The sequence below is a fragment of the Dermochelys coriacea genome, chromosome 1 (genome assembly GCF_009764565.3).
Source record: "Dermochelys coriacea isolate rDerCor1 chromosome 1, rDerCor1.pri.v4, whole genome shotgun sequence".
Lineage (NCBI taxonomy): Eukaryota > Metazoa > Chordata > Testudines > Dermochelyidae > Dermochelys > Dermochelys coriacea.
Genome location: NC_050068.2, coordinates 60449913 through 60461992, shown reverse-complemented (window position 1 = coordinate 60461992; position 12080 = coordinate 60449913). Strand labels below are relative to the sequence as shown.

The 12080-nt window shown below is 44.4% G+C and overlaps 1 long non-coding RNA gene across 4 annotated transcripts in view; it reads right to left on the bottom strand.

Moving 5' to 3' along the window:
* LOC122457208 overlaps nucleotides 1-12080 on the bottom strand; it is a 149224-nt gene that overhangs the window by 26747 nt on the left and 110397 nt on the right. Inside the window, exons 8-9 of one of the 4 annotated variants that reach the window (XR_006276645.1) lie at nucleotides 9285-9440; nucleotides 6835-7129 (exon numbers count right to left, since the gene is read on the bottom strand). The exons of the other annotated variants lie outside the window; for them this stretch is intronic. This is a non-coding gene — a long non-coding RNA (uncharacterized LOC122457208). The remainder of the gene's footprint in view (nucleotides 1-6834; nucleotides 7130-9284; nucleotides 9441-12080) is intronic. 4 annotated transcript variants of the gene reach the window in all.

The window sequence follows — 12080 nt, the reverse complement described above, 5'->3', positions numbered from 1 at the left end:
ATCAATATTGAAATAATGTTGGATGGGATCCACAAATCTACGCAGACCCCCAAGTTCCGTTTTTAGGCATCTAAATCCTGTTTTTAGGCAACTGCATCCTGTGTTTAGGGGTCACTGCGATCAACAAAACTCCAACTCAGCTTCCACCTAACTCTGTAGGTGCCTTAACTTGCTCAGCAGCTAATTTTTTTACAATAAAAGTTCCCTAGGTGTCTATGTTCCTGTCCCTAAGCATATGCACTGTTGCTAGGCTCTAGGTGTCCACGTACCTAACCGCCACCTAAATCCCAGAGGGATCCATGAACCAGCAGAAGACAGGTGCTCCTTTGCCTAAGTCACAGGTGGGGCTCGATCTGGTAGGCCTGCTCATAACTCCACGCAAAACAGCCAGATGGAGGGGAAGAGGAGGATCTCTCTTATAACCGTTAGCTGACACCTCCCCTGTCCCAGGCTGTTTTGTGTGGAGTTAAGCAGGCTCTGAGTGTGTCTACCATATCAGGCCCCCTCGCGACTTAGGCAGATGAGCACCTATCTTCCCCTAGTTCAGGGGAGGGCAAATTATGGCTCACAGGCCAGATCTGGCCCATCAGGGCTTTTGATCCGGCCCATCAGGGCTTTTGATCCGGCCTGCAGGATTGCCAGTCCCATGGCACAGCAGAGCTAAGGCATGCTCCCTGCCTGCCCTGTCCCCGCGCCGCTTCTGGAAGCAGCAAGCATCACATTCCTGTGGCCCCTGGAGCGGGTGCAGCGCCCTCGCCTGCAGACACCACGCCCCACAGCTCCCATTCCCCGGGAATGGGGAACGCCAGCCAATGGGAGCTTCGGAGGTGGTACCCACAGGCGAGGGCAGCGCGTGGCAGAGCTGCCTACCCCACCCCACCCCCAGGAGCCACTGCTGGACATGCTGGCCTCTTCCGGGAGCAGCGTAGGGCCAGGGCAGGCAGGAAGCCTGCCTTAGCCCCGCTGCGCACCGCTGCCTCCCAGAGCCACTTGAGGTAAGTGGCACCAGGCCGGAACCTGCACCCCGAACCCCTCCTGCATCCCACACCCCAACCCCCTGCCCTGAGCCCCCTAATCCCCTGCCTTGAGCCCCCTGCTGCACCTCTCCTGCAACCCAACCTCCTGCTCTGAGCCCCCTCCCACATCCTGCACCTCTCCTGAACACCAACCCCTTGCCCTGAGCCCCCCCTACACCTTGAACCCCTCCTGCACCCAACCCCTTGCCCTGAGCCCCTTCCTGCACACTGAACCCCCCCACACACACACTGTGCACTCCCTCCCACACCCCAACTTCCTACCCCAGACCTACATTCATGGCCCTGCATACAATTTCCCCACCCAGATGTGGGCTTAGCACACATTCTTCTCACCACGCTTTCCCATTGGCTAGTTTAGGCAATTCTCCTTGTAGCATGCTGAATTTGTGTATTCCATTCTAAGGTACCTATCCCTATGTGCCAAACTCACGTTTTGTGGATTGCTGTGTTGTTCCTGTGAATTTCTAGGTGCCAAAAAATTAGATGTTGCAATGCTGAGCATCTTAACACCTAAATCCCTTTTGTGGATCTGGGCCTTTCTCCTCAAGGTCATTAATGATTTATGGGACTAAATTCATCAGTGGTGTTAGGTGGGTTGCATCTGCCTATGCCTGAAGTTGAAACAGTCTATACTGAATAATGCTGAACCATACATAGTGAAATTCTCCATGTTCAACTCTCTGTTTCATACAACAGCATTGATAACTGTGTTTCCTATCTATAAGCCAGTTGTTTAGCCATTATACTGAACAGACACTAGCTCTGTTATATTGGTATATATCCTTTTAAACTACCTTTAACCCGATGAATATTAATAGAGATACTCCAGATTTACCTGGATATAACCAATATCACACTTCAGCTCAGTATTTCAGATTTCTGAATGAGTCTTATTGAAACGCAGATCAGTAATGTCTAGAATAGTTCCTTTACCCTTTCAGGGGGATATCTACTGTCCCTGAAGTCAATGGGAAACTTTCCACTGACTTCAATATGAATTGGATCAAGATCTTAGTCTGTTCTTTCAAAAAAAAAACCCCAAAAAACAAAAAAAAGGTTAATCTAGTACAACCAGTGCTTCTCAGGCAACTTGTCAATTACTGGATAATATAACTGCAGTAACAGGGTGACTGGTAAACTACTGTAATAATGATCATTCTTTTTGCAGTACAGAGATACAGTCAGATATGACACCTCAACATTATTTCATCTTATTTTGTGGGTGATTTCAATTTTCAGTGACCTCATACTAAGTCCTGATCATCATAATGTTAAACTGAGGGACGCCCACTACAGTTTTAGTGAATTATAAACATCTGTAAAATAAGGGGAAATAATACTGAGAGGGAAGATAAATTCATTAATGTTTTTTATGTTCTTAGATATTATGTTGACAAGTAATATAGAAAAGCCCACACCCTAAATAAACATTTCCCTGACACTTAGAATTGGCCCAAATTCAAAGGTGTGTAAATTACATGTCCTTAAAGTGAATATGGGTAAATTGCTATAACATATTCCGATAGAAGGAGAGGGGAAGGGTTGCTGTAAAAACACCAACAGGAGGATGTAAAAAATGTAAGGTAAAGCAGATCATCTCAGTGTATAAATTACACCAGTACACTCACGTTCCTTATATCAATTTACCAATGTAATTTATATCACTATTTACATCACCTCTGAATCTGGCTCTGTGACTTGAAAGCAATCCATGTTTGTGTTTTCCATTGTTTTTTAAATCTTCAGTTTAAAGGGTGTTCAGGGCCATATCATGGTATCCATTTTTAAAATGTGAAATCTCGTAATCTGATTGTATGATATGGTCCACTGTCCATAAGACCTTCAGATCCTTGGCACAGCACTTTACATTTTTAAGCACAGAACTAAGACTAACATCAGGACAAAATAATGATTTAAACATACTTTTTGTTCTTCACAAGCTGTAACCTGGCCCTGGTGGAAATAGTCACAGTTTGTAGGCTGGCCGGGTCTCAGTGGAAAAGGAGGAATGGCCTTGTCACCTTTATCTTCATATCTTGTTCCCTAATTCTGCCTCTCAGGAAAAACTTGCCTTTGTTGATTAACATTTAACAGAGAAGGGACCTGATCCTGCATGCACTATGGTGAATGATAGCCAAGTGCCGCCCAGTTTAATAGCTGGGCAATAGCAAGGTCCTTAATAACAGACTTTGTGGAATCTCTGGCTTTTGGAAGCTCTGCTCAGGGTGTTATTGTGTTTATTTGGGGATGGGTTGAGGAAGGTCTTACTCCCCCCCCCATTGAATATACAGGTTTTGGTTTCACACCAGTTTCAGTAATATCTGCTCCTTAGTATTGGTCCCCAATATACACTTCTACCCCGATATAACGCTGTCCTCGGAAGCCAAAAAAATCTTACCATGTTATAGGTGAATATAAAAACTGCGTTATATTGAACTTGATTTGATCCACCGAAGCGTGTGGCCCCCCACCCCACACACGGAGCGCTGTGTTACCGCGTTATATCCGAATTCGTGTTATATCGGGTCGCGTTATATCAGGGTAGAGGTGTATTGTATTGCTATTTTTTTGACCTTTCAAAACTAGCTGCTATCTAGATGAGATTTAGTGAGGTTGTGGTTGGAGATCCTGAGCTGCTAAGAGGATTCTGGTCTGGTTCTGAATGTAGAACTTCTTTAACTGCCCTTTCTCACTATTGTAAAACACTTTATGTACTGGAAAATTCCGAAGTATCTTTCATGCAGTTAAGTATCAGGAAGGACCTTTATAACTGCTCTGCCTCTAGGTCTCACAGACAGCCTTGCAAAGCAGGGTGGACATGCATATAGCTGAGGAGAAGGGCTCCACTTCCAATCATTTCAGTGATCCAGGATTCCAGCAGAATCCCCCATTTGGAATTGGTTGTGTGATTTCATCATGTTCATCATTTTTCCCCCTGATGTTGATACAAGGAGAGATTAAAAAGATGGGGACTATTCATCTTAGAAAAGAGATGACTAAGGGGGGATATGAATGATATATATAATCATAAATGATATGTAGACAGTGAATAGGCAAATGTTATTTACCCTTCACATAACACAAGAACTTGAGGTTATCTGATGAAATTAATGGGCAGTAGGTTTAAAACAAACAAAAGGAAGTACTTCTTCACACAATGCAGTTAACCTGTGGAACTTGTTGCCATGGGATATTGTGAAGGCCAAAAGTATAAAAAGGTTCATAAAAGAATTAGATAAGTTCATGGAGAATAGGTCCATCAGTGGCTATTAGCCAAGATGGTCAGGGATGCAACCCCACAGGCAGGAATGCAACCCCATGCTACAGGTGTCTTTAAATCTCCAACTGCCAGAAGCATCTGCCACTGTCCACTCTCAGAGACAGGATATGGGCTAGATAGACCATTGGTCTGACCCAGTATGGCCTTTCTTATGTTACGAATTGAGTCAGTCTCCGCCTCCAAAGAAAAAAGCAAACCATCTGTAAATCAGTCTGTCCCACTGACCACTCTCTGCTCCTGGCTTAGCCACTTGCAAGGTTTTGCAGCCTAAAACCTTTGAACCCTTAACTCAAAAAGAACTTTATTTTCTCTACTTTCAGAAAACCTATGCCATGGAAGCCAAGTAACTTCACAGTGGCATTGTAATTGACATCAGCTGATCTACTTCCTTCCTCTGCCCGGACTTGCATTAACCCTTTCCTGCTCTCCAGATGCATGGTAGCTAACACTTCCCACGACAAGCAGAACATGTAAGAATAAAGAAACAGTAATATTTCATTAAAATAGCAGAGTCATGTGAGAGCCCTTCAGAGAATTAATGTTGCAACCAAACTGTTTTAGCCAGAGGGCTGAAAAAAGTACGACACTGTCAGGGAACAAATTATTTTCTAGATTATAAAATTCCTCCATTGGGTTTAATCATTAATATTTGAATACCCAGAAGACACACTTTGCTTGTGGGTTTTACAGATATTTGCTGACAGTAGAGAAAAGGTAAGACTCAGGAATCTGAGGGTTCCATTCCAGGTTCTAGAGGATAATTTTCTCTAGTTGTCATAGACCTTTCTGCTCCAATTTCTGTCCCAGTCCTCTCTTCCCCCAACAATTTCTTGTTTCAGTCCCAGTCTCTTTGCCTAGCCAGCCCCACTCTCTGTCCCAAGGCTTTTTATCCCAGTTCAAGTCTCCAATTCCCCCATCCCACCCTCTATGTCTGATTTCTGATCCCTCCCCCAGCTCTCATCTCTTTTCCTTCTGCAGGCATTCCAAGTTTCTGCCCTGCCAGTATCTTCCAGACCCAGTCTCCCCTGCCCTCCCCCGCAGGCTTCTTGTTCTAATCTACATTCTCCACAGCCTCTCACACCCTTTTTGGCTCTTTTTCCTTCTGCATTCAAGCCAGTTACCTTCCTCCTCCCCACTACCTGAGTACCAGCAGGGGAAACATTGGGGGCACAAAAGAGACAGACTCCTTGCTCTCAGTTTCAGTGTCTGGTGCTACCTTGGCCTTTAGCAATTTCAGGAAAAGTCCTGCTTAGCCCCTGCAGTCCTGGGGTGGAGCATGCACCATCATTCTGTGGGGAAGGTGCATGAGCTGTCCATGTGGCAAACAAGAGCTGCAAAGCAATAGATCATGCTCAGTGTAGATGGAATCACTGGAGAATTTAGCTGCCAACCTGGATTTTAGCTGCCAACCTCTAAGACGTTTCTACTGAGCATGTGGGAATGGGGATTTTTGCAAAGGCTCATAACTTGGCCAAGCGTGGGCACATTTTCACAAGAACAGCAAAATGCACTTCCTTGACACACAGCCTGCTGAATTTCAATCCCATGCTCCAAAGCAAGAGGGTGTTAGAACCTCCCAACAAAGTGATTGAAATATGGGGAAAATATGTTATCCTGCCCATGCTGAAGTCTTACATTCTCAAAAAACAACTGAACCATTTTTGCTAAAAAAAAATTTGATGGGGGGGGGGAGAATTTAACCTGAGTCCCATACCTATCATGGAAAATTAGTTTGGCCAAGTTATAATCAGCTGAAAACAAGGTCTTATAATGGGAATTGTCAGGCAATGTTAAATACAGGTGGAGCTACCAGCTCTGATTATAATACAAATCTATAACATGCAACTACATACATATATGTTTAAAAAACAGGTATGTATCATATGTGATACCATAAATAGGGAGCCTACATTCTACTGTTACTGCCCTGTGATGCTGCTGTAGCAAGTTTTATGGAACTTAGAGGGAAGAACACAGGTGCAGGAGGAAAGATGTTGTAGAGTGGGTGCTCATCCCCGCCCCACACCTTCTGGGGGCCTGGTATGGAGTGGCAGATGTGTCTCTGACTCAGTTTTCCCTTATCATGCATCTCTGCCTTCTTCTGAGCCATCATCTTTAGTCTTTCTAATTCTTTAACTTGTTCCAGGAGTTGTTCAGCCTCTTGACTTAGAAAAAACTATCTAGGAGAACCTGAAACTAACTGGTTCCTGAAGCTTATAAACCCCAGAAGTCATTCCTCTAATGTTCTAGCTGCACTACTTTCATCCTGAAGCACTTTCTAGAACATCCTGTTAATGAGTGGTAGGGCTTGTTCAAGTCCTTTCTGTTTCAGCTCCTATGTTGTTTGCCCATTGAATAGCTCCTTTTCTATCTTGGCTGCCTCAGGGCCTCAAAGTCCAGCTGCTCTTTCAGCCATATTATCCTTGTCTCCAAGGCAGCAGTGGAAGACTTGTACTTGGATACCATTGGGCTCTCCACCTCTAACTTGTCCTTCAAGTGCATGTTTAATTGGCTGACCTTTAGATTTGCTTCCTTGAGCTGGTTGTTCACCATCTCGCTGCTCCTCTGTTCTTCCTCCAGCTGAACTATTCAGGTCTCCAGACAAAGAGACTCCTTTCAACCCAGGACTCTCTTCTGGAGTCAGGCCTCCTGCCATCACCTGGGGACGGATTCCTTTCTCTGTTCTCAGGGTCCTCGCAGTTCTCCTCTGGGCAGTGTGTAGTTCCCCAATGACCCAGATATCACGTAGCTGTTTGGTAAGGTCCTTTCAGTGAGACCTCTCTAGGTCCCTTCCAGTCCTATGATTCTATAACTGCATAAAATAACATGCCTTTATTGGTATTCCATTACTGGGGAAGTAGAGAAGAGGAGAAAAAGGAGAAGGGAACTACAACAAGTCAAGCTAGAGTGAAAGGTTAAAGTTCAGATAACATGCAATGGCAGATCATGAGGAAATAGGATATTAAAATATATTTAGTGAGAAACTACAGGCCAAGGCCCAAGACTGAGATTGGAAGTCATACCTTTGAGGATCTTTGCCATAGTTACAACCCCACATCTCGCCTCACCCGAGTCCCTCTTATTTATCCTTACTTTAGGTGAGTAAGTATAACGATCTCTGACTGAAACCTGTTTTACAAACAGTAGACACACTCTCTTGTTCAGGGGGCCCAATACAAACTTTACTTGTTCTTCTGGTAGATACCTTCATCCTACCAAATTACCATGAACTTGTCTGGAACGAGACTCCACCACATAATCCTCTCCTAGGTCCCAGGCCTAGAGATGCTGGCTCATTTAATGCACTGCCCCAACCTGGTCAGAAGAGGTTATACATGTGCAGAGATAGATGAAGGGAATCCAGGAAAGAGAAATAGGAAGAGAAAGTAAGAGGAGAGATAATAGTAAAAGGGAAAGGAGAAAGAATAGACAGAAAGTAAAAGGAAAAATACGGAAAATAAAAGTGAAAGATGGAAGGAGGGAAAAGGAATTAATTAAATGAGAGAGGGAAAGAAAATAAAATTCTAACTCTTTTCAGGTTAGAATTTTGTTTAAATTTAATCAATATTTTATTTCATTTCCCTGTCAGAAAGTGAATGAATGAATGAAATAATTGAGAATCCAGTGTAGGCTCACTGGGGAACAGCGGTTTCATAGATGATCAAGATTTCTTATGGCTATGGGTTATATACTGTCTAGTTGAGCACAGCCTGGGAAATGGGGCTCTACCATCAGGTTTATTCCTCATTTCTGGCAGCAGTAGTGGATTGCCCACTTCTCTAGATAGTTGCATTGTGCAGGGGCAGGGAGATTATTGTCATAAATAATTAATTAATATTGCGGTAGCATCTGGGAACCCCAATGGACCAGGACCTTATTGTGCTAGCGGCTGTACAAACACCAGAACAAAACGATAATGCCTGCCTCAAGGAGCTGATCTGATGGATGTTGATTCAGGGCAGTTTTAAATGGACTAGGTTTCCTTTTACTTGACAGAAGAGACTCAGGACCTGTCCACGTTAGGATAAAAGGTGAATTTTTAACCATTTTAAAATCCTAATGTGGACAGTGCAAATTGTATTTTAACTTGTGTTAGCTGCTTATGGTGAACCCCAGTTTCTCTACTCAGGTTCAGCTCAGCCCACTCCATATATTATAATACCTCTTGGCCCATCTACACTAGGGTTTGAAGTTATGTTAGTTAAAATAAGCTAGCTAACGTGTTTTAAAAATTCATTTTTTACCCTAATCTAGACAAGCCCTTACTGGTCACATGAAAATCACCCTCCTGGATTTTTTATTTATAATTAAATCCTTTCTTTCCTTTTAAAAAATGCATGTCTAATCCTTTTCTTTGCCAAGAGAGCTTCCCTCTGCATGCCTGCTGCAGAAACCTGTTGCTTCCCAGCCTACCATATGGTCATACCAATGGCGTAAAATCAAGCCTGCCCTGGGCCATTCACCTTGAGCCCAGCAAAGAAAGTGGGAGAGCAGAGGGAAGGGGAGAAAGGGATTTTTAAAAAGAGATATAGTGGCAATGCTTTTGGCATGGACCTTTACCAGGTCACTTGCTGCGAATGTGAGCTAACCAGGGAATGCACATGCACATTTGAAAAAGTGGCTCTGTGTCCTAAGTACCTGTCTGGTTTATACCGCAAGTCGCTGGGGGCAAGAGCTGTCTCTCTTGCTTTGCATAGCAGAAGCACACTGGTTGTGCTCAATATTATAATGATTAATTATAAATAATAAATTCCATGCATAATGGATTCATTTCTAAACTCCATAAATTAAAAGCAAGAACAGTATCTGAATTACCAATTGCAATTCTAGGGGAAAGCAAGGTTGTAAAAATACCCCTTCATCTCCCACGTTCTACACTGGCAATTTGATTAAGAATTGTGATTAAAACTTTATCCCTACAGCTAATTCACAATATCATCACAAATAAAGTCAGAGTCTGCATTCACCTTTCAGGGACTTGACAGGGCATTTCTCTCCAGTCTCATTAGTTCTATGCAGGGTCAGATTCCTAAACTCAGGTGGTTCCCTTTGATAGTTTTCACATTGCTTTATTGAGCTTCACAGATGAAAATGCTGCAAACACCAGTGAGGATAGAGAAAGGCTAGAAATATGGATAGAAAAATAAAAATAAAGTGAAACCCAGTTGAAAAATGAAGTCTAAAATATCTGGGGGAAATAATCTGAAACACAGATGTTTAATGGGAGGAAAAACCTGGCCAAACTACTGAAAAAGATGAAGGCATGAGCTTGTGACACAATCTGACAATAAAAAGGCCAATAAAATAACTTTTGGCAAAGCATTATGTAACAGCATAGGGAGATACTTTAGTAGTCACTCTCTACACAGCTGTGGCGCATCTGCACACAGAATATTGTATTCAGTTCTGGGCACTGCATTATGAAAAAGAAATATGTTAAGGGGAGATCTGTACCAATGACTGGCTCACCACTCTATACAGAGCAATATGCTTTACACTGAAGGCACTCTGGAATATACATATACATTCTAAGTGACTTAAAACAACAAATTTAGTGAAACAATTATTTCAGAAGCACATTATAATTACAGGTATGCTGGAAAGTAGGTAATCCCTTTTCAGTACATGCAACCAGTGGTGAGCTGGAGCTGGTTCGCACCAGTTCGCTAGAACTGGTTGTTAAATTTAGAAGCCCTTTTAGAACTGGTTGTCCTGCGAGGGAGAATGGGGGGGGGGCGAGGAGGGCTGTCCGTGCCGCAGCAGGTAACCCGGGAAGGGAGGGGGCGGCGCAGGGGAACCGATCCCCAGCTCACCTCCGCCTCCCTGGGCCTGAGCGCGAAGCCACTGCCTGCTTCTCAGCCCTCCCTGGCTTCCCCCCCTGAACAGCTGATTCGGGGGAAGCCGGGGGAGGGGGTGGAGAAGCGAGCAGGGCGGCGCGTTCAGGGGAGGAGGCGGAGGTGGAGTGGAGGTGAGCTGGGGCCAGGCGCAGGGTGGGGAGCTGCCGGTGGGTGCTCTGCACTCACCAAATTTTCCCTGTGGGTGCTCCAACCCCAGAGCACCCACGGAGTTGGGGAGGCCTAAGGTGCCACTTTTGATGTGATCAGTGGGGGGAGCGCTGCTTCCTCTGTTCCCCCTGTAGCTACGCTTCCCTGCCCCTAGGAGCCAGAGGAACCTGCCGGATGCTTCCCAGGAGCTGCCCCAGATAAGCACCGCTGGGACTCCTCACCTTGCCCCCCGGCAGGATCCTCTGGCTCTTAGGGGCGGAGTGGGCACCCACTACAGTGGCCCACGAGATCCTTCTGCCCAGTTCTGGGGGCAGTCAGGGGATGGGGGCGGGGAGTAAGTTGGGCAGGGGTCCCGGGTGGGGAGGGCAAGGAACGTGGGGGGTTGGATGTGGCAGGAGTCCCGGGGGTGGGCCACGACCCCCTCATGGGGTGACGAGGGAACCAGTTGTTAAGATTTTGGCAGCTCATCACTGATTATCAGTCTGGAAATGACAAGACTTCAGACCTAAAAAAATCGACAAGTTTACACTTCATAACCCATTAACTGGGGCTGGCCTTTGAATAGGCCTCCTCTTGTGTTTCTTGAAAATGTGGGGACGTAAATCCCTTGATTTTAGTGGGACTTAATCAGATGCTTAAAGTTAAGCATGTGCTTAGGAGCTTTGCAGGCCTAAACCCTCTTTCATGACCACTAGTTGACATAGCTTGGATATAGCTTGGACACATTTTTATTCCACTGAGTATAACCACACTTCACATTGCTTGAGTCAGAAACTGCCATCCACTAAATTCATTTTGCAGTGAGTGGACCTAAACTGGCCAGGAATGGTCAGCAAAAAAGGCCCCCTTTCCAGGGCAGTTCCTACATCAGCTACCACTGCCATAAAGGGAGAAAGTGGAAAGGCTGGGAACCGGAGGTGGGGAGTTGCATGGTGGATTAGAGCTCTGCTATGCTGAATCCTACACTGGCATAGTGTCACTGAGGGACCTTACATCCATGGCATAAGTTACTGCTGTTCCTTAGCAACTCTAATTTACCCTGGGGCCAGGTGACACAAGATCAAGGCGCTCTTCTACACCTGAGCTCCAATTAGGCAGGCTGGAAAATCCAGGCCCTTAGCTCTAATGGCTCTCCCTATGCTTATCCTGGCTCCCAATTTCAGACATCTTAAATAACAAAATTTATTTGGCACATGAGTGAAAATAAAGCAAAAACTATAATAAAGGTAAGTCAAATGTAAACAAAGTTTGTCTAAATTTTGTGAAAACCGAGGTGGCTGGCTTTACTCTGAAATCCAAAATATGGCTTAAGAGAATTGAGAATTTGTACATCATAAAAATACCCACAGCTTAGCTATATTTTCATTCAGCCTTTCAGCCTGTCATGGGAAGTCTGTCTGCTTCTCTTTTCCAGGGTCAGAGCTCAGTTGTGTGTTTTTTCATATCCAGCTTCTGACGATTTCCTTTTCTCACAATTAATGTTTCTTGTGTAATTAAAGCACCTTCATTTATTGTGTGATGGGTTTGAGGCTCAGCTATGAAAGTCTTGGTTAGGATCTCGGGACATTGCAGCTGCAACTTGGTTACAAAAATCTTTGGCTAAGTCTATTTTTCTTTGTTTATTGGCATGTTTTTTTTTAAATGATCCATGTACTTTCCATGCTTGCATTTCTATTACTGTGTATCCATTCAAAGGGTTTGCACTCATTTGAGATAATGTTTTAAAAAGTAAGGAATCTAGACTAGTCTGAATACACC